The sequence below is a fragment of the Dermacentor albipictus genome, chromosome 6 (genome assembly GCF_038994185.2).
Source record: "Dermacentor albipictus isolate Rhodes 1998 colony chromosome 6, USDA_Dalb.pri_finalv2, whole genome shotgun sequence".
Lineage (NCBI taxonomy): Eukaryota > Metazoa > Arthropoda > Arachnida > Ixodida > Ixodidae > Dermacentor > Dermacentor albipictus.
This window is the reverse complement of record NC_091826.1, coordinates 99,109,089-99,128,144: the sequence shown is the minus strand read 5'-3', so window position 1 is coordinate 99,128,144 and position 19,056 is coordinate 99,109,089. Positions and strand designations below refer to the sequence as shown.

Genomic DNA, 19,056 nt, shown 5'->3' with positions numbered 1-19,056 from the left:
ACTGACACGAAGAATAAGCGGTGTAGAAAACAATGACACTAGGAGGAAACATGCAAACACAGCACATTCTGTGTGGTGTATTTCCTGTGTGCTATGATTTCTGCCCCATTTCCAGCTATATCTTAAATGATGTTGCAAGTTATCCACGTTGTAATGTACGACTTGGGTGGTTCATTGCCGAAAATAACTTATTCCAATGAACGAAACAATTTGGCTCGAGAACACAAGCATTCAAGTCCCCGTTTCTTCATTACCAAAGTACGGTCATGTACTATAATCACAAGTACGGGGTTCAATTTACAGCATTTCCGTTTTACGGAACTCACCGTTTTTCTTATTTGCAAAATACGGTCAATTCTGTGATCACAACTACGGAGCTCACCGTTTTCGATTTAGCGGAAATAATTTTTACGGCCTGTCCGTTCTACGGAAACACCGTTGTCCATTTAACGGAAACATTTTTACGGCCTGTCCGTTTTACGGAAACACCATTTTCCATTTAACGGAAATAATTTTTACGGCCTGTCCGTTTTACGGAGACACCGTTTTTCATAACGGAAAAGTGTCCGGCAACGTTTTACCTGCAACTTTGACCGTAAACTGAAGAAATTTTTTTTACAGTGTATGAGATCCTGACTGTGAGCTTACCATTTTGATTGAAAAGAAAGATGTACAATACATCCATTCTACCCGTGCTAACATAGGAGGCAGAAACATGTAGGTTGACAAAGAAGCTCGAGAGCAAGCTCAAGACCGCGCTAAGAGCCACGAAAGAAGGAATGCTGGACGTAACGCTAAGGCAAAGGAAGAGAGCTCTATGGATCAGAGTGCAAAAGGAGATAGTTGATATTCTGATTGACACTAAGAGAAAAAATGGAGCTGTGCAGGCCATCTGATGCGTAGGATACTCATTATTATTAGTTAAACGTAGCCGTAAAGCAATGTCATATGCACTGCCGTAGATAAGAACTTGTTCCACGTCATGCTGAAGTTTTGCTTCGTTGTGACTCAAGCGAATGACAAAGCAGTCGCTACGTTCATCTCGACGGCGCTAGTCCTTGTACCCGGCGCACAACGTTTCCCACCGCAAGGCGCCTTCCTCCTCCGGTACTCGTTTCCCTCTCAGGGACAGAGGCATCACCGATTTCACTAACGGGGCATGTGCTGTTGTAGGTAAAAGTTACAGGGATGGTTCACTTCGTCAACGCAGGTTACAGGCAAGCGTATGGATGCCGTCAACATGTACAGCGGGCACTGCTGCGTTGAAGCACAAGGAGAAACGAGAGTCGAACGAGAGACGTCCGGTTGTTTACGTTTGAGAGACGCGACTTTGCCAACTTTCGCCCTTTTCATCCAGTTACCTCGAGTTCGCATTTGACTTTTCGTGTTCAGAGCATCCGTGAGGCATTTGTGCACGCCCTGAGGTGAATTTTGGCCGTGTGTGCCGAATATTTTTTCAGTTAAGGACTGAAACTTCTCTGTTAGACTAGGTTGAACTAAGTCTCACACAATCACCTCAGCGGCAGCAGATTGGCCTCAGCACAAATAGCCGAGAAGCCATATGGCGGCCTCCTAAGGGACTATTGGATTTCGCTTCAGCGTCAACCTTCCCTCTATGAGTACTGCACGGTGTACCGAGCCCACTTCGTTCGAATTACAAGAGACATAAATCATGGAATTTGTTATGATCAGCCAGAATGCAACCACGCCCTACCACGCAACGTCAGCAGTGGTCGACCCGTACACCAACTGGCAAATGAACCTGACTCGATGACAGAAGTTGACGAGCGGAGAAGCAGTTACCGCAGCCGGGACCCCTATTTGCCGACCCGCCAAACGGCATCCGAATACTTCGTAGACACCGGGGCCACACTCTAAATATCGCGGGTTGCCACCGCTGCCTCAGAATGATTTGAAGATTGTGCTGCGACCTTTCAAGGGACTTCGTGACAAAGACTTGATTAAGCAACAAATTTGCAAAGCCATGGTGACAGCCTGTCAAGGCAAAGTGACGGATGCGCCATTGCTGGTCAGGCTAGGCTGAGCTCAAGCATATAATTCTTTCTACACCTCGACAGCAATTCTCTGACCGTGTGAGAGACTTCATTGAGCATCATGCTAACGGAACACTGCACCAGGTCAAAGCGTAGCTGGCGGCTCCAGACAGTCTCGTTTCACGTAGTTCACGGAATGAAGCTCAAGACATTCACCGAAAAGTTCATGGACCGCTTGTACATAGGTACTCAAGGGCTAGATATTTTTCAGGCTCGGGTGCTGGGCAATATCAGTACCGTTGTGCTTAGCTTCAGTAAAGAGTAAATGCCCAAATATGAAAGCCGCTACGGAGCGAAGGGGCCCTGCTACCCCTACAGGGAAACGTCCCAAATATGGCGTGTAGGCTAATGCACCGGCCACCACTGGGATGTCTGCCACACCGCTCACATAATGGTCTGCCACACGTGGGGCGCCCAAGACTCAAAGCAAAGGTACGACTGCATCCTGAAATGCGCCACCTATGGGGAAGCCAGTGCTACGGCGCCAAAGAAGGCAAACATCGCCACAAGCATGTGGCCAAGAAACCGACCACCCCTGCACAACCAAGACCAAGTTGAAAACCCAAGCACCCCGGTAAAAGGAAGGCCCTAGGTGGTTCAATTTTGAACGCGAGATCTCGATGAAGTCGCGGTCCCGTTCTTAAAAGCCTTGGAGCCCCAGCAGTTGCCGAAGAAACCGAAGCTAAGAAGATGCCTCCGGTGCAACCCGAGAGACAACATGTAACTTTAGCCCAAGCTGTATATCCCACTACTCATATTAATGAGCGTCCAGAGTATCTGAAAATCATATTCGAGAATAGACAGCTCAGTGAAACCCACAACACATTGCAGCAACAACATACTGCTCCCCGTGCACGGCTTAGCAAGCTGCATGCAGCAGCTAACCCTACCCCACAACCAACCACGCGCCCATCAAGCATGGATGCCATGTTGCAAAGCATAGAGCAACAGATGCGGCTAATGCGGCAAATGCCACAAGAAATCCAACATCAATGATCTATTCTTCAGGAAACTTATGTGACCGCATGACACGTAAGCGCACGACAACACGTAAGCGCACGGATTCAGGCTTTTGTTCAACCCCAAAGCTCCTGCCTATTGGCACATTGTGCAAATTCTACAGAAGAAATTCAGATTTGACAGTGGAAATTTCAGACATTGTATAAGTGAGCAGCAGTCCTCCAACATTTTTTACAGAGTCCCCGAAAAGTACCAGACAAAATTTACTTACAAGAATATAGGCCCCCACGTGGAAAAACCCTTGGGGTATGATATGCTGTTTAATGCAAAATAGCCTCGCGTCGGAACGCAAGCGTATAAATGTATAACTGTCACAATCCAATATATCCAAGACAGTAGATATTCTAATCACACACAATCGCTGTTACGTCCCAAAAAGAGACAAAACGAATGCAGTCACTCTAAAAGTGCACAGTTTCAGAATAGACAACGAGCAAGACTTCACTACTCACCTTACCCTTGCTAAAATAATTGCGGGTACCAAAGACCAACTAGTGCTGGTCGGAGATTTCAACGCTCCGCACACAAAATTGGGCTATCCTAGGGACTCGTCTAAAAGAGACTACCATAAACCTTACCGACAGCACCCGCACATTTGGCAACAACATAGGTGGAGACAAATTTACGGATCTCACCTGCACTTACAACACCTTCGAGCAAATTAGAAGAGAATTGGGAATCGAACATTATAATCTTATTATATCCATAAATTCTCCCAAGTTCCTCAGAGCAGTGGGTGAGAGTAACCTAAGGAACTGGGCTGCCCTCTACTGACCACGTTCCGAGCAATGCCGAGGAATTGACTCAACGCACAAAGGAGGCCCATGAGCAATGTTAAGAAAGGTCGCGCGTACCGTAGAACCACCTGCAGATAGCGCCACGTACGACATTTGTAGGAAATAATTAATTAATTAATAATTAGTTAATTAATTAATTAATTATTAATTAATTAATTAAGTACTTAAGTGATGAAAGCTTCTTGCTCCATTAACGGGAAGGGCGAAAAGGCATAGAGGGTGGGGGCATAAACTATTTAAAATTGGCCTCCTCTACCCTCTCAGCCAACTCCAGTATGGCCTCCTGAACGTCGAGCCTCAAACTGCGCAAGGCAGCGTCTTTCTTGCTCCTCACTAGATATTACTTGTATGAGGAAAGAGGGAAGCGAATGCCTACACCACCACATGATGTGTTTTATGCCTGTTCTGATACAAAATTTACAAGAGGGAGAAAAGTAAATGCAGGAATGAATGTGGTTGATGAGGTAAGGGGAGGGAAAGGTGTGAGTCTGCAGCTGCCACTCAGCAACTTCACACATGTGCGAAGATTTGCGCATGAGCGAAGGAAAGAGTGAACGGTCTAACAGCAGTAAAAGTTATCTGAGATGGTAGAAAAAACAACGCCTCGATTGCACCCAGATATGCAGGATAGCCACCGTCTCAGAGGAAACCAATATTTATGCAGCCCAGCTAGCTACAGAAGTTTGAGTACAATTCTGTAGTTGTCTACAAGAAACTTTAGGCGCAGCGCAAACGTGGAAGCCGTGCGTAACGTGTTAGAACGAGACAAATCTATAGCGGCTATGCCTCGGACACTACAAGGAATGTTGGACAAGTTTGCGGGTACCGGCCAGGAGGTGACCGAAGCCTTAGTGTGACATGCTATACAGGAGACCAACTTCGCCCGCCTTGTAATACTCAGTATTCTAGAACACCTAACACAGATTTTAATGCGCCACTCACAAAAGCAAAAGGCTGCCGCCTATACAAGCAGCAAAAGAAGAACGGCACAGAGGCAAGACATAATTATAAGCACAATGCTTAGGAGCCACAGCGACGATCTGTTGGACCATATTACCGACTGCCTCAGCCAACATTGCTGAGAAAAAGGTGACGTACATTTCGATCTGAAAAAAGCAAATATCAAGACTACCTTTAAACTAGAAAAAAAAAGTAATCGAGGCCTTTTTTTCCTATTTAGCTAACCTCTGCATATACAAATTGTGTGAGAGACTCACACAGAATCGCCTTCAAAATTACGTTGAACTCAGTCACCTTCTCCGGCCTACAGTGCTTTGTTTCGGGGTATGACTGTCGAAAAAAGACGCATTTTAATGCATAAGTGTTCTTTTATGAGCTCCGCAAACAGGTCACGGGAAGCGTGCAATGCCTTGTATCCACAAAAATGCGTAATTTGCGAAGACATTTATTCGTTATGATAGAGTAAACATAGGTGATTGAAAACTTTTCAGCTATAAGGAAGAATTTAAAGCACCAAATCAAATGAAAAGAAACTCAGTGCCTTCCCACTATGTGAGGGATGACTAGTGAAGCTGTGTTTGTGGGCCTCTCAGTGGTGACCTGCACCTCCGCCACGGGCCGGCCCGGCATTGCACGATCTTCAGGATCAGCAAACGTTAATGCCTGCTTGAACTCCTTCGCCGCTTGGGCCAGTTTTGCAACATCTTCGCAAACCGCCCACATATGAAGAGTGCTTAACGCCTGCTTCACATCCGCCGTGGGTCGGCTCGGTATTGCTCACTTTTCGGGATCGCTCCGCGTCTGGGGAGTGCTTAATACCTACTTCGCCTCTGTCGTGGGTCGGCATGGCATTGCACTATCTTCGAGATCGGCCCATTCATGAGGGGTGCTTAATGGCTGTGTCGTGGTGCCACCTCAAATTAGGCAGATGGCTAACTTAACACGTTAGAGTGGCACCCACTACTTAACCCGGCAACATAAAGCTACACCCAGTGAGGTAATCGCTTTGCAAACCCAGCGTATGTATTCGTATTTTAACAAAGTCTTTTTTTCCCGCATTTCAGATGAGCCACAATGTCGCCGAAACGAGCCATGGCTTCTATATGTGAATTGCGACACTGAGTTACTTTCCACAAATTGTCGTTTTTTGTTTTTCTTCCGCAGCCCTTCTCTATTGTGTGCCTCATCGTCCAATTTAACTTGCCCTCTTTCCCGCTGCGCCACGGGCACTGGTACTGCGCAGCGGCCGTTTTCATCCTCCTTGCCTTGTGTCAAAGGGAAGCTAGCTAGGGTTACTCTCCACCTCTTGCCCTCTCTTACTTATGTCTCCCTCTTGCATGTTCTTCCGTTTCCTCTCTTTTCTTTCTTTTATTCATTGACCTCTTTGCCCTACTTACATGGGGCTCTGGCTCCCTTTTGCTCTGCATTGTTGTCAACAAGGCAGCTGTAAATCTGCCAAAGCACCGAGAAAGAGTCTAAGACTGTCACAACTGCCTCTTTCGATTGTATGTATCTGAGAGCGACCAGGCACCCAGACTGCTGGCTTCAATACGAGTGCCGAACTGCAATTTACTTGTAAACCCAAATGAACATCGATCCACCGACCGGAACTGTTGAAATTAGATACTTCTTTTTGCCTTGTGGCATCGCTAAAGTTCCTTGCGTTTGAAACGTAGCCTGAAGAATTTCTCTTAAGTATACATATATATTTACGCGCCCTGCAGCAATACACGAATAAAGTTATTATATACTCTAAAATTCAACTTCTGCAAAAAGCGTGAAAAGTTCGGTGGTTAATCTTTTCTCGTGCCACAAGGACACGTCCCAGGTAAAAAATGGTTAAGTAATGCTTGACAGGTAGCTCACCTGCATATCATCCTTACTACATCATTGTGTCCGAATTTCGTGATATTAGATATAATTGACACGTGTACTTGTTCATCTTCATCTCTGAACACTTTTGACCGCTTCACAAATGTTAAACGTTGTCGGTGAGGGTAAGACGCGTCTGCATGATCTAGAACTTACGCCAATATCGTTGATTCCTTCTTGTGTCCGACATGTGTCCGACATTGCATAGTAAGATGGCATGCGCGGCACGAATTGTGTAGTTAATTCTGGAAACAACGCGGGCACCAGCTATTACACTGCAACTTTTCACGACTAATCTAAAAATGTCGAAGCGCTTAACTCACAGATCATATGCCGACAATCGCCGATTGTGTTCGCCGCTGTCGCTGTGTTCTAAGTGTAACTTGCGTTCATAGGCACAAGTTTGGCCAAATAATTGTTAGTTTTGTCATTCACCTTTTTGCTACTGTTTTCATGATGGTTACTACCACGAGGCATCTGGACGAGGTACTCGCCAGTTCATGTGCCGAACAACCCCGCAAATCCGGGGTCCAAGACCCTACCCTGAAGATAACGCCAACGTCGCCAGAGACCAGCGAGCTAGCGGCAGGTTGTAAGGACTACCCCCGGCGCACGGACGTTTGCATGAAACGGCCAATAATGCCTTGGGTAAATTAACAAAGACAATATCAGCACCCACGACCACCATGGTCCTTTGACAAACCAGAGAGCCACCTAACTTGGAGCGGCTTCATCGCACGATGTGGAAACCAGCCTGGATGCCTTAGAAAGGGTCTCAGCCTTCACCAACTGTACATCTGAGGATGAGCTGCGCTATATGTAGTTTTCCTGGGAAGATTCTGCGAGGACATGGTTCGAGAACTGCTAGTCCACCATTACAATGTGGGACCTGTTCGCAGTAACTTCCTCAGAACCTTCACGAATGTAACTTCTATTCGAAGCCCAAGTGCAATTGTCTAATGAGACTATCGCCATCTTCACAGAAGAGATGGCGTGTCTTTTCCGGCTTGTTCATCCAGAAATGTGGGAGGAGACAAAACTTCAATTACTGCTGCGGGAACTGAAGCAAGAACATTTCACTAAGTTATACGCAACCCACGTAAGAACGTAGTTGAGTTTTTGACAGCGGAAACGGTGATCGAGGAAACAAAAAGTGCACTAAGCTATATGCCAAATGTTCACGCCATAGCACGAAATCCAAGCATTGGGATCCGCCAACCTCCGGAGACCGTCAAAGTGATCGTGCGCGAAGAAGTGCACAAAATCTTTCCTTCGTCTGAACGACAGGTGGCTTTGGTCACTGACATGGTAAAAGATTAGCTGTGTCGGTCACTAAAAGTTTGTAAGTGCAGTCTGAATGGCCGACTCCTCTGTTGCAAGCGATGACCTACGCCTTCGTTGCCCGCCGTCAAGGTGCCCCTCTGCATCCGCGCCATCGACCCGTAATCCCGGAGTTTCTTATTCCGCTAGCGCCGTCATCAGCTCGCCCTCCCTCCACCCGGGGCAACTATCCAAGGATGGCTGACATTCGGCGCGCTCCCGACCACCGTCCCTTGTGTTATCATTGTGTGATAGCGGGCCGCTTCTACCGTCTGTGCCCTACCATTAGATGGGAATGCAAAGGTTGGCAGTGAGTGCGTCGCGCACGCAGCAAGGTGAAAGTCCTCGCGATATCACCGATTACATCGCCGCCAGTCAGAAGAGCCTTCGCCGACTGTCGCGTTCGCCGTCAACAGATGGCTACTTGTAAGCGCAACGCCAATACGCTGGCCCTGGCGGGGGCCGGTCTGGAAGGCCATATTCTGAAAAGTAAAAGTAGCAACCAATGGACGTACAGCTACTACTGGTCGAAAGGAAGAATATCCTCCGCCACTGACAAAGGCGCCGGTAGGAATATCTTCACGACATATCAACGAGACACCACAGTACCTACGAAGCCTAGGAACAAAATATACGAAACCAAAAGAAGGTCAGTCACGGTAATTCTTGCCGAGCAGGTTCCAGTCGGCGCTGTTAAGTGTCCTGCAGCGGTCCGAATTTGGCGGCCTTACCACACAGCCTTCACTTTCTCCAACTTGGGGGCGACTGGTCGATTCATAACGGAGTAGTCGGCTCCTGTGTCTACTAACGCGGTGACTGCGTGTCCGCCGTGCAAAGCATCGACGTCGGTGGCTCTTTTTTTTCGTTGCAATCAGGTCTTGGTTTGAGATCACCGCTGCTTCGCGTTGACGTGTGGCTGGTACGCCGCGGCGTCTGGTCCTTGGTCGGTGCATTGTTTGCTTCCACGCTTCGTAGGGATGGCGGCGTGTTGTTATGTCGCCTAGATAATCTCTTCGGCGTCTTCGTTGGCGACGGAGGATCTTCGTCGTTTGGACGAACAGCAACCGCACGTTCATCGGTTGCTGCTTTTTCGTTTTCCCCATATGGGCTTCCAGACCGGCGTCTGGCTCCACTGTGTGGCAGCGAGATATTCGGCGATGTCACGAGGCTGTTCGCCTTGCGGCGGGCGCGGTGCGTTGACGGCGAACCCTCGCAGCCCCTCTCTCAGGGCATCGGCGGTAGATGTGGCGGTTTCCGCGAAGTGATATCAAAGCGGACGGTGGTCAGAGGCGCTTCCAACGTCAGTCTTCCTTGGAATGCTACGCGAGGCGATGGGTTGGCGTACTGGCAGCGGCGGTAGTGGACGACGGAACTGTGGCTTCACTGGGCCCTGCTACGAGCACGGAGGGTGAACGTGACGGCGGGCTACGGCGTCGTATGTCATCGTTTGCGGCTGAGCCTTCGTTGCATCAGGGAGTACGAGTGATTTTTGGAACTCCTAATGCGCATCGTCGCCAATTGAAGCCACTTGAGGCTGCGATGAACGGAACAACTTCTGAAGGTCCCTCCGCACAACCATTCTTATCGTTTTACGCAGGTCGTCGGTGGCCAGTGATTGTACTACGGCGTAGTTTGTTGAGTTGGTGCTGCGGTTGAATTGTGGGTTCCGCATTTCCAGTGTTTACTCGATGGTGGTTGCCTCGCAAAGAAACTTTTCTACTGTCTTTGGTGGAATTCGCATAATTCCGCCAAAACGTTCCTCCTTACCGACCTTGGATGCTCAGTGGCTATGGTGTTGGGCTGCTGAGCACGAGGTCGCGGGATCCAATGCCGACCATGGCGGCCGCATGTAGATGGGGGCGAAATGCCAAAACACGCGTGTAGTTAGATTTAGGTGCACGTTAAAGAACCCCAGGTGCTGAAAATTTTTGGAGTGCTCCACTACGGCGTGCCTCATTATTAGAAAGTGGTTTTGGCACGTAGAGCCCAATATTTTAATTTTGCAATTTAAAAGTTCCTCCTTCACACCACGCATGAGTAGGCGGACTTCCTTTTCCTTGCACATTTCTGTGTCGACGTGGCGGAATAGACTGCTCATTTCTTTCGTAAATATGGCAGCGTTCTCGTTCGGTAGCTGCACTCTGGCTTCCAATAGAACTTCGGCCCATCGTTTCCGGACGATGGTCGTGAAGGTCATCAGGAATTTACTGAACAGGTCCCACGTTGTGACGGTGCACTCCCAGTTCTCGAACTATGTCCTCGCGTAATTTTCCAAGGAGAAGTAGACGCGGCACAGCTTGTACTCCGAGGTACAGTTGCTAAAGACCGATATTCTTTCGAAAGCCTCGAGCCACGTTTCCGGAACCTCCCACGAAGCTCCACGGAGGGTAGGTGGCTCTCTCGGTTCTCGATAGGGGACACTGGTGCTGCCATTGTGCTCGTTTAATTGGTAACAATGTTCCTCGTCGTCCGAAGAAAACATCCGTGCTCCGGGGACAGTCCTTGTAGCCTGTGGCTAGTTCGTTTGTCCTTGGCGACGGTAGTGGTGTTTTCATGGTTCGAGCTTGCATCAGGACTTTGTGGGGTACATGAACGCACCAGCACAAGATGTCACGTAGTAGTGACGGTGAAGAAAGGAGCCAGACTGAGATGGACGAAACTAACGTTTGATAGGGCGAACTTGTGCCCACAAAGGAAAGTTGCACAGCACTTGAGGCAAGCTTGGTCAGCGATCGTCGAAACTCTGATAAGCGGGTAAAGTGTGTGGGCTTTTATACATCAATCACTGAAGTTCCAGAGTAATCGCTGTTTCCGCGTTTCTTACACAAACATCTATGCCATTCGCGTCGCTCATACGTGCAATCAGATTACACAAGGTTTTGTGAGAACAAACAGCGCATCGTACCATCGATAACATTGCATAAACGTCCCTTAACTGCAAGCTCATCATGCGCTGAGCGATAACATGTTCTATAATGAAACGCACTTAGGCCACAAACAAGCACACGTGTCAATATCAGGCAAATTTTCGTCTTGGTGGTAACCGAACCCGGGTCTCCAGGTTGCGAGACGAGCACGCTTCCCCGGCGCCATGGTGGTTCCGCGGTTCTAAGTGACTAAATGCGTGCCTACTTGCGTGCGTCATTGCGCACGTCACGTCACAGACTAAACGTGTGGCCTAGTGCTTGCGTCGTTGGGCACGTGGCGACGGAGCGAATGGGTAGAAGATGGTGTCCAGTCATGGGTGCATAAACTGACTATAAAATAAAAATTAAGCGAGTGTTTACGCTTTGTAAACTTCTAAGGCGAATGCCTGATTGCACCTTCGGCACACGTTTTTTGAGAAATAAGTTTGTGGAGAATTGTGGCAACTGTTCATCGCCGCGCATGAGAGAACTGAACGAAATCGCCAAGATTACTCGTAGTGGGTCGGTGCTTCTAGCGCCTTCGCAGAGGCAGAGGCAGTATTGGAACGCTGGCATTAGACAGCGGCGTCGCAGACAGGGATGGGTGAACACGACGACGAAGGCGCGAGAAGTGGCACGAGCAAGTCTCTGTGACCACGCGGCTTTTGCAGTCAGGCGCAAATAGGCACCGCCTTAGTGAGCCAGAACCTTGCAGCAGCCGCAGTTTTAAGGAAGCGCGTTCGTCTGTCACCCCGGCAGCCTGCGTTCGATTATTATCCAAACTGAAATGTACGATATTTTTTCTCAAAGCCACTAATTTGCTTTGTTTATAGGAACCTATCTGAGAAATGTTGGGTACATTCGAGCATGTGTTGACGTCATCTTACTCTTTGCGCTGGCGGGCATTTTTCGACACGAAGCAGTTTGGCCAAGGGCACCATTAACATAGGCACCTAAGGCATTCACCATAATAATAATAAAGCATTACTGTACAGTAGAACGCCACTGAGCGGTCCTTTGAATTTTCAACTCCCCTCGGGAAAGCGAACACGTTAAGAGGAAGCTTTAGCTCGGGTGCTCCTGTCTAAATAAGTGTTAAAGGAGAATTCGTATTTCTCGGTAACCACTGCACCCAACTTGGCGAGGTTTGTTGTATTTAAAAGAGAAACTTAAAATCTAAGATTTATGGTTTAGAATTTTGGACATAGGTCGTCAAATTTTTATTAACAATTGGCAAATGTCTAAAATTTTCAGAAAACAAAAATATCCTGCTTACAACTCCGTAACTATGCAATGAAAAAGTATATCAGAATTCCATGAATCCTATTTATTAGAACATCTAAAGCGAATATAATCAATCCTTTATACATGAACCTCGAAAAACTTAGCAATATGGAAATACAGCTTTTGCTGAATCCTTGTACACAACCTAACAAATTTCCATAAGATATAAATTTTTATATGGGATTTCTCCGCTTTGAATGTTCTAATAGATTCCGCTTACAGAACCGCGATGCCAGTTTTTGATGTAGAGCTAATATTTGTTAACTTCGTGCTTCTATTTTTTTTTCAAACTTTCGAATATTTGACAATCTTTTTAACGAAATTGAAGCGCTAAATCGAAATTCTGCTTATAACAGACACTCGAATTTAACTTTCTCTCTCAAATGCAAAAAAATTCATTATTATTGGTCCAGGGATTATATAAAAAACGTTTTTGCGTTTCACAGGTATATTAATAGGCCGCATCGGAGTTGGACCCAAGATAAAGCTTCTTCTTAAGACCCGTCGTGGGTTTTCGTTTTACATTACCGAGGTGCGGTTAAAATGCAGGTAATATACTTGCGCAGACACGGAACACCCACAAAAGAAAAATATTTCGCCAAAAGGACAAAAATAACCTGAAAATTACACACCCACGCAAATGTAGCTAATTGCTGCAAAGTATATTCACACGGGTTCCTTGAAAGAAAAGCTTCGCAGCTGAAGAAAAATTCGCCCTGGTCTGGGACTCGAACCCGGGACCACCGCCCTTCCGGGGCCGCCGCTAGTAGATGGCAGGGCAAAGCCGAATTTACCAAGAACTGGAAGCGAACACGAGAGTTTGACGTAATAGTTATGCCTGAACACGCAAGGCGGAGAGAAGTAAATAATAACGAGAAAATTACACATGGACCCAACGTGAGGCTTTTCTTTGGAGCAGCCCATGTAGGTTTCCATTGTAGCCTTTGGGAGGATATCTAATTTTCTCTTTATTACTTGTCTCCACCTTGCGGGGTTGCGCGGGACTATTACACCAAGAGGGCTGCAATTCTTTGAAATTTCCGCACGTAAGCATTCTTGTGTGTGTCTGCCAAATTTATTCTTGCCGGTGGTCATTAGCGAAACATGTGCACTGATAGCCGTGACAGTACAGGTCACCAGCTGGCTTCGAGCACTAAGCAAAGTGAAACCAACGGTGCATGCGTTCTTTGTTATCACGCATACAACACGAAGAACAAAATACGTTTCAACAAGGAACAAGCGCGAAACAAGCTTCCGAACCATATTATTGATGATATGCCGCTCCTGATAACAATCGGAAGCACGTAGCACTCCCCGTAAGGGTTTTGCCGTACAGATTACTGTTGCACAAGCTGACGCGGTGAAGGCAGATGGCGAGGAGGGGAGGTACGTCTCTGGCCATTGATATGTAAAATAAACAGCCGTGCAACTAATTTTCATGTTGCAGCACTGCTATGGGCGGTGGTGTGTTGTCAAAATTACTATTACTCCCATTACCAGTAATACTCTAAGGTGCTGTTAGTACAATTACTCTAAATCACTAAAGCATGGCATACTCTCGCACCATTTGCAGTGGTATTTCTCAACAGCTTCGCTGGACATCCACTTTCGCAAGTCATGGTGGCGACTCCATTTCCTTATCCTCCACGAAAACAAACACTGTTTCCGCGTAAGTCAAAATGAATTAGGCAAAAATAAAAATCCTTCAGACCACTTTCCTGTTATGGTCGTTGAGATTGCACTATTAATATTCTTGGTACTGTTACATGATATTGGCACTAAGGCAACGGGTCTCTATTTCAACTAGTGCGTTTATTGATGAGTGTGCTCGGGAATGCGCCTGTTCGGGCATACTATATATATATATATATATATATATATATATATATATATATATATATATATATATATATATATATATATACTCGCAGGCTACATGCCATCATAGGGGAGAATCGTACGATTCAGGTAAATGCATGTGAACGAGCGGAGAAATAACAGCAGAGGTAGGCCACGGGCCAGATTACTGATGTTCCCAAGGGTGAAACAAACATTTCTTTCTTTTATTGCGTATAGACTCCAGCTCATTAGAATCCGAAAAGGTGAGCCCGACAAGTACGGTACAACGTATAAGTAAAAATAATGATTTTTTTTTTACTTACAGGCCGGGTCTGGCCATGCACACGCGAGCTTTGGCTAAACTTAGCAATGAACGCCTGGGACCGGACTTCATATCACGAGGGGGGTTTCAAGTCACGTATCGGGCTTCATAAAGCAGGCCCAGGCCGAGACCATGCCGAAATTTTATGCCAATGCAGCGCTCTATGCGGAGTCGTTGTCACTGACCCGAAGCTTTGCAAAAGAAAACTGTAGTTTAGTTTTGCATCTTTGAAGTTCTTGTGCTCAGCTAATTTTGTTCAAACTTTCAAAAATGATGGGGGCATTCAGCGAAAGGGAAAATATTTGTATACCCAGAACAAAACATAAAAGAATATCGCGAATCACAATAGTGGAGCACACACTAAAATCCGCCTTCTGTGATGGTGTGCATTGTTGTCCATTTTATTATGCTTCATTCATAGCCTAACTCCGCATTTAAGCACTCACAGTAGATTTCTCATTTGCGATCAAATCTTCTGCTCATCAAAATGTTCCAATCGAGAATAAAGCAATTTAGATAAACTGTGAGAATTGTCTACTATGCGTAAGCACTGTTTGGCTTAGCTGAGACTACGTATTTGCTTAGTTACGCTTACCTTGTCTTCCTTGCTTATGCGCCTCTACCCATGGCCTTTCCTGTGGCAAGTAAATCTTGGGCTTTAGTAGACAATTGTCAGGTTTTCTCCCCCCATCCGGCACCTAAAATGCACTGGTTCCAATTGAGCCCGATCGCCGGCCACAAACGCGCCTCGACGGAGCAGGGCGGTCGAAACGGAACACAAGCAGCCGCAGTAGCACATCAGGCGTTGCATGACGGGTGAATACATCGCCGGGTGCCTTCTCACCCTAGCTGTCGCTCTCGAAAGCCTGTGTTATGCATGCGTTCCTCATCGACACAAGCTCTTGCCTGTGTCCTGACTGCGGATCAGTAAGGGGCCAATGAAAACACGCCAAGCGTATCAACGCGTTCGCCTGCCCGCGACGTACTAACGCGAAAGCCTTAAGGGTCCGTGCCGCAGAAAATCTGGCTTCGGCATCCTGGGTCGCCCGTTGTTTCAAAAAAATTATTCCAAACCACGCATACCCAATGAAGCAGACCCTCTGTGTAGCGCAAAGTTACTGAACTTCCCCAGAAATTCTTCAGAAAAATCTTAAAGCATGACTCACTCATAGCATACAGAGATGATAGCTTCGTACTGTAAATTGAATGTACGAGAAAACATAAATCTGTTAAGCGCAAACTCAAACACAAATCACTTGAACGCGAGAGCGTTTTCCCGCTGACGTAGGAGCGGCGCGGCCCCTCGGTTCCTTGCATAGCATCAAAAGAGAACCCAAAGCTCGCCTTCGTGCATAGCGTTCGCCGCCAGCGCTTCTCGGGAAACATTACTTTCTCATACGCTGCAGTTGCAGGGAAGCTTGAGAAACATTCGGGGATTTTCGAATGCTGTCATATTCCAGTCCTAAAGGACATTGGGCAACCCCAAAATCTCAGTTTGGGCCACATCAAAGTTTCAAGTTGGGCCACGCCCAATTTAACTTGTTCCACCCCCAAATTACATGTTGGCCCATTCCTAAATTTAACTTGGCCCACACCAGATTTCAAGTTGACAGAGCCCAACATTTCTGTTCTGCCACCGCAAAATTTAAGTTGGGGCACTCATAGTTCAAGATAGCCCACCCCCTATGTAAGGTGGCTCATCCCGATAATTTAGTTGCCCTTCCCCCCCCCCCAGATTTAACATAGTCAATCCCCACATTTCAGTTGGCCCAGTTTCAAACTTAAAGTTGGCCCACCCCCAAATTTGTAGTTGGTCCACTCCAAATTCCAAATTGGGTCACCCACATATTTTAGTGTGCCCACCCGTATCGTAAGCGTCCCCATGCATTTTCTCAGGAGCACTATGTACCTCTTTGGGTATTTTCATTTTATTTACTTTTGCTCTAAATTGTTCCCGATCACATAACAGCTAGCAATTATCTACTTTTACAGTATCGCACAGATTAACTCTTCAAATTACGCACTTGTGAACAAGGCATTACGCTATTTGCGTGACAGTGAAGGGGAGCTCACCAAAGAATGCTTTCGCATTAAAAATATGAGTCTTGCTATTATGAAAAATCCTTCCTTAAAGCTCCGTTTTGCATGGCAGCAGATAACTGAGTGGTTGCGACACTATGATACACAACAGAAACTACCTGAAACAATTTGCAATAGGCGGCAAATTGTATAGGAGGTTGAGTCGGTATAGCATAATTTTTTATGCAAGTCAACCAGCACAAGCGATCGCAGCAAATATGTTGGAATACATGGAGAGACAGGATGGTTTTCAACTATACTGCTAGTTCAAGAAAATCATAAATAGGAAAACTGTGAGGAAGAAAGAAGTCTAAATGTAATGAGCAAGTAACAAATGGAGTTTAGCATGTTCAGATCAGAAGTCATTACCACAAGCGCCAATAAGACCAAGACATATATTGAAAGTTTGCATTATTCGTGAAACAAAGTCAGCGAGTAATGGCTAACGTAGCTCTTAATAATATTTAATGATGTGCTCATGTTAGGATGCGAAATCTTCAAATCGTCCATGGAGCATAAAAAGCCAACGTCTGTCGTCTGAAGAATCGAAACGGCACCTCAACTCGCAATGCCATTGTCGGCGACACCACGTGAGCAGGTAGCCTCAGTGGAGCAGAACGGGAGAAAGAGGCCATCTTCGGCCGCATTAGCGCGCTAGATGTAGCACGAGGGCTGAGGGTATCGCCGTGACGCGTCGCCCAACACACATCACCACCTTGGTTGCATGCAGCGTTGGCACCACCACCTGCTCCTGATTGCTGGATCAGGCTACACGTACTGCTATGATATATTACTCGCAACGCAAAACTAAAAGGACGGCTCAGCTCCGTTCAATTAACTATAATGGTTTCTCATTCACAGCTGATAAGAAATTCTTAGGTGTCCAAAGATTTTTTTTCATATGCCAATTCATTTTTTCGAGTAACAAACTGTTTACTGGAAGACGGCTTGACAACCAAATTCATTACATTGAGTAGTAAAGTGCATTTCTAAGCATGTGTACTACAGATAAGTACAACACTGCAAGAGGTAGTTCATGCAATAGTAAAATAGCAGATAAGAGGCCTAACAATTTTTGGGTTGCTACAGATGAAAAGTGGGTTACCTTATTTATTTGCACCATTTATTTTGCATAATCCCATTTGCTAAACAGATTCATTGTTCTGCTTATACATTGGTGCGATTTTGTGATTTTTATTTCTATTGTTGTAGTCAGTACGAAGTTTGGCTTGATTTTATTTATTTAGGAACTTTGGAACGCATGCCTGTTTCTCTCTAAGCTGGCTTTGTGTTTTGCATATGTCTTACCTTCTCATTTTGATATACAATTCTGCATACAGCACTTCTACTATAAGCTCTCATATGTCACTGAGTGCCTATGAGCTCACTTATACACACTCCTATCTGTTCTTGATTATTAGTGTTGAAATTGTTCTGGAATGATCAATGGCCTCATTCTGGTCATGAATCGGCCTCAAGGCAGTTCTGTTATCCTTCATGCTCTAAACGTTTTTTTAGTCTTCTTTAACGCATAATTTCTGATCGTGATAAGCATATCATTACCTGCATTACTACCTGCAGTGTCATGTATTCTGGAAGAAACTACCAACCAGTTCAACACGAGCACCAAGCCAGAAGGGCCAAGTTTAGAAGTACAGCTCATGAGAAGATCGTTCAGAAGATGACTAACACATCTTATCTGGAATTTTATTATTTTCAAAAAGAAGAGTTCTGTTTTAGTTTATCTGAATTAAAGCATGAACCAGCAGTACATTTAAAGAAACTACCATACGAGGCTACGCAAAATGTAATAAGACTGGCGAGAATGTAAAAACTTATATTCACAAGCGCACTTTCCAACATTCTGAACGACTTTCACCTCATTTTGTTTCTGTGGAAAAAAAAATATTGCGCATTTTCGGGCTTTATCTTGTGCTAAAAGGCGGACCTATTAAGAACATTGCAGTTTTTTATATAAAGTGATTGTGTGCAAGAGCGGGCCAATCGCACAATAATTTTTAACACAAACCACACTTGTGACTTAAACAGCATCAAGAGCTAAGGTGGCATGCCTTTAGAAATTTATTATGATGCATGGTGTAATGGTCACTTTCCAACAAAATTAGGCATTTTTGTACATAGAAAATTTTTGCGCACTATGCTAGTGACCTACTATAACCTGCTGAATTGCTTAGCTGAAATACTCTATTTGGGCTCACTTAAAGTGCTTACGGGTTGTTTGCCCATTTTCTTCAATTTATAGATTGCTTTCCAACAAAAGTATGTCACATAATTTGGTGTGCATCCACTACACTAATGCCACAACACGTACCTGCTCTTTTCGGGTACATTTACTGCACAATGAGAGAAACATCGTTTTGATATGAGCATTACATCAGAAATACTAGCAACGGGATAAAGTTGTTGCATGAAAATAAGTTTTTATTGATGTAATAAAAAATAATTTTAAGGAGTATCAAGAAATAGTTTGGCTTTTTCTGGCTGTGCTGTACCTGTGGGGAGCATCATAGAGTACGACAGGATGTCAAGTGATTAGAATTTTCACACAACTTCAGACTTTCATTACACGATTCTTCTAGTAT

The 19,056-nt window shown here is 45.7% G+C and overlaps 1 protein-coding gene across 4 annotated transcripts in view; it reads right to left on the bottom strand.

Annotated features, from left to right (window-relative positions):
* LOC139061302 (calcium-activated chloride channel regulator 1-like) overlaps window positions 1–19,056 on the bottom strand; it is a 380,566-nt gene that overhangs the window by 107,466 nt on the left and 254,044 nt on the right. The window lies entirely within an intron of this gene.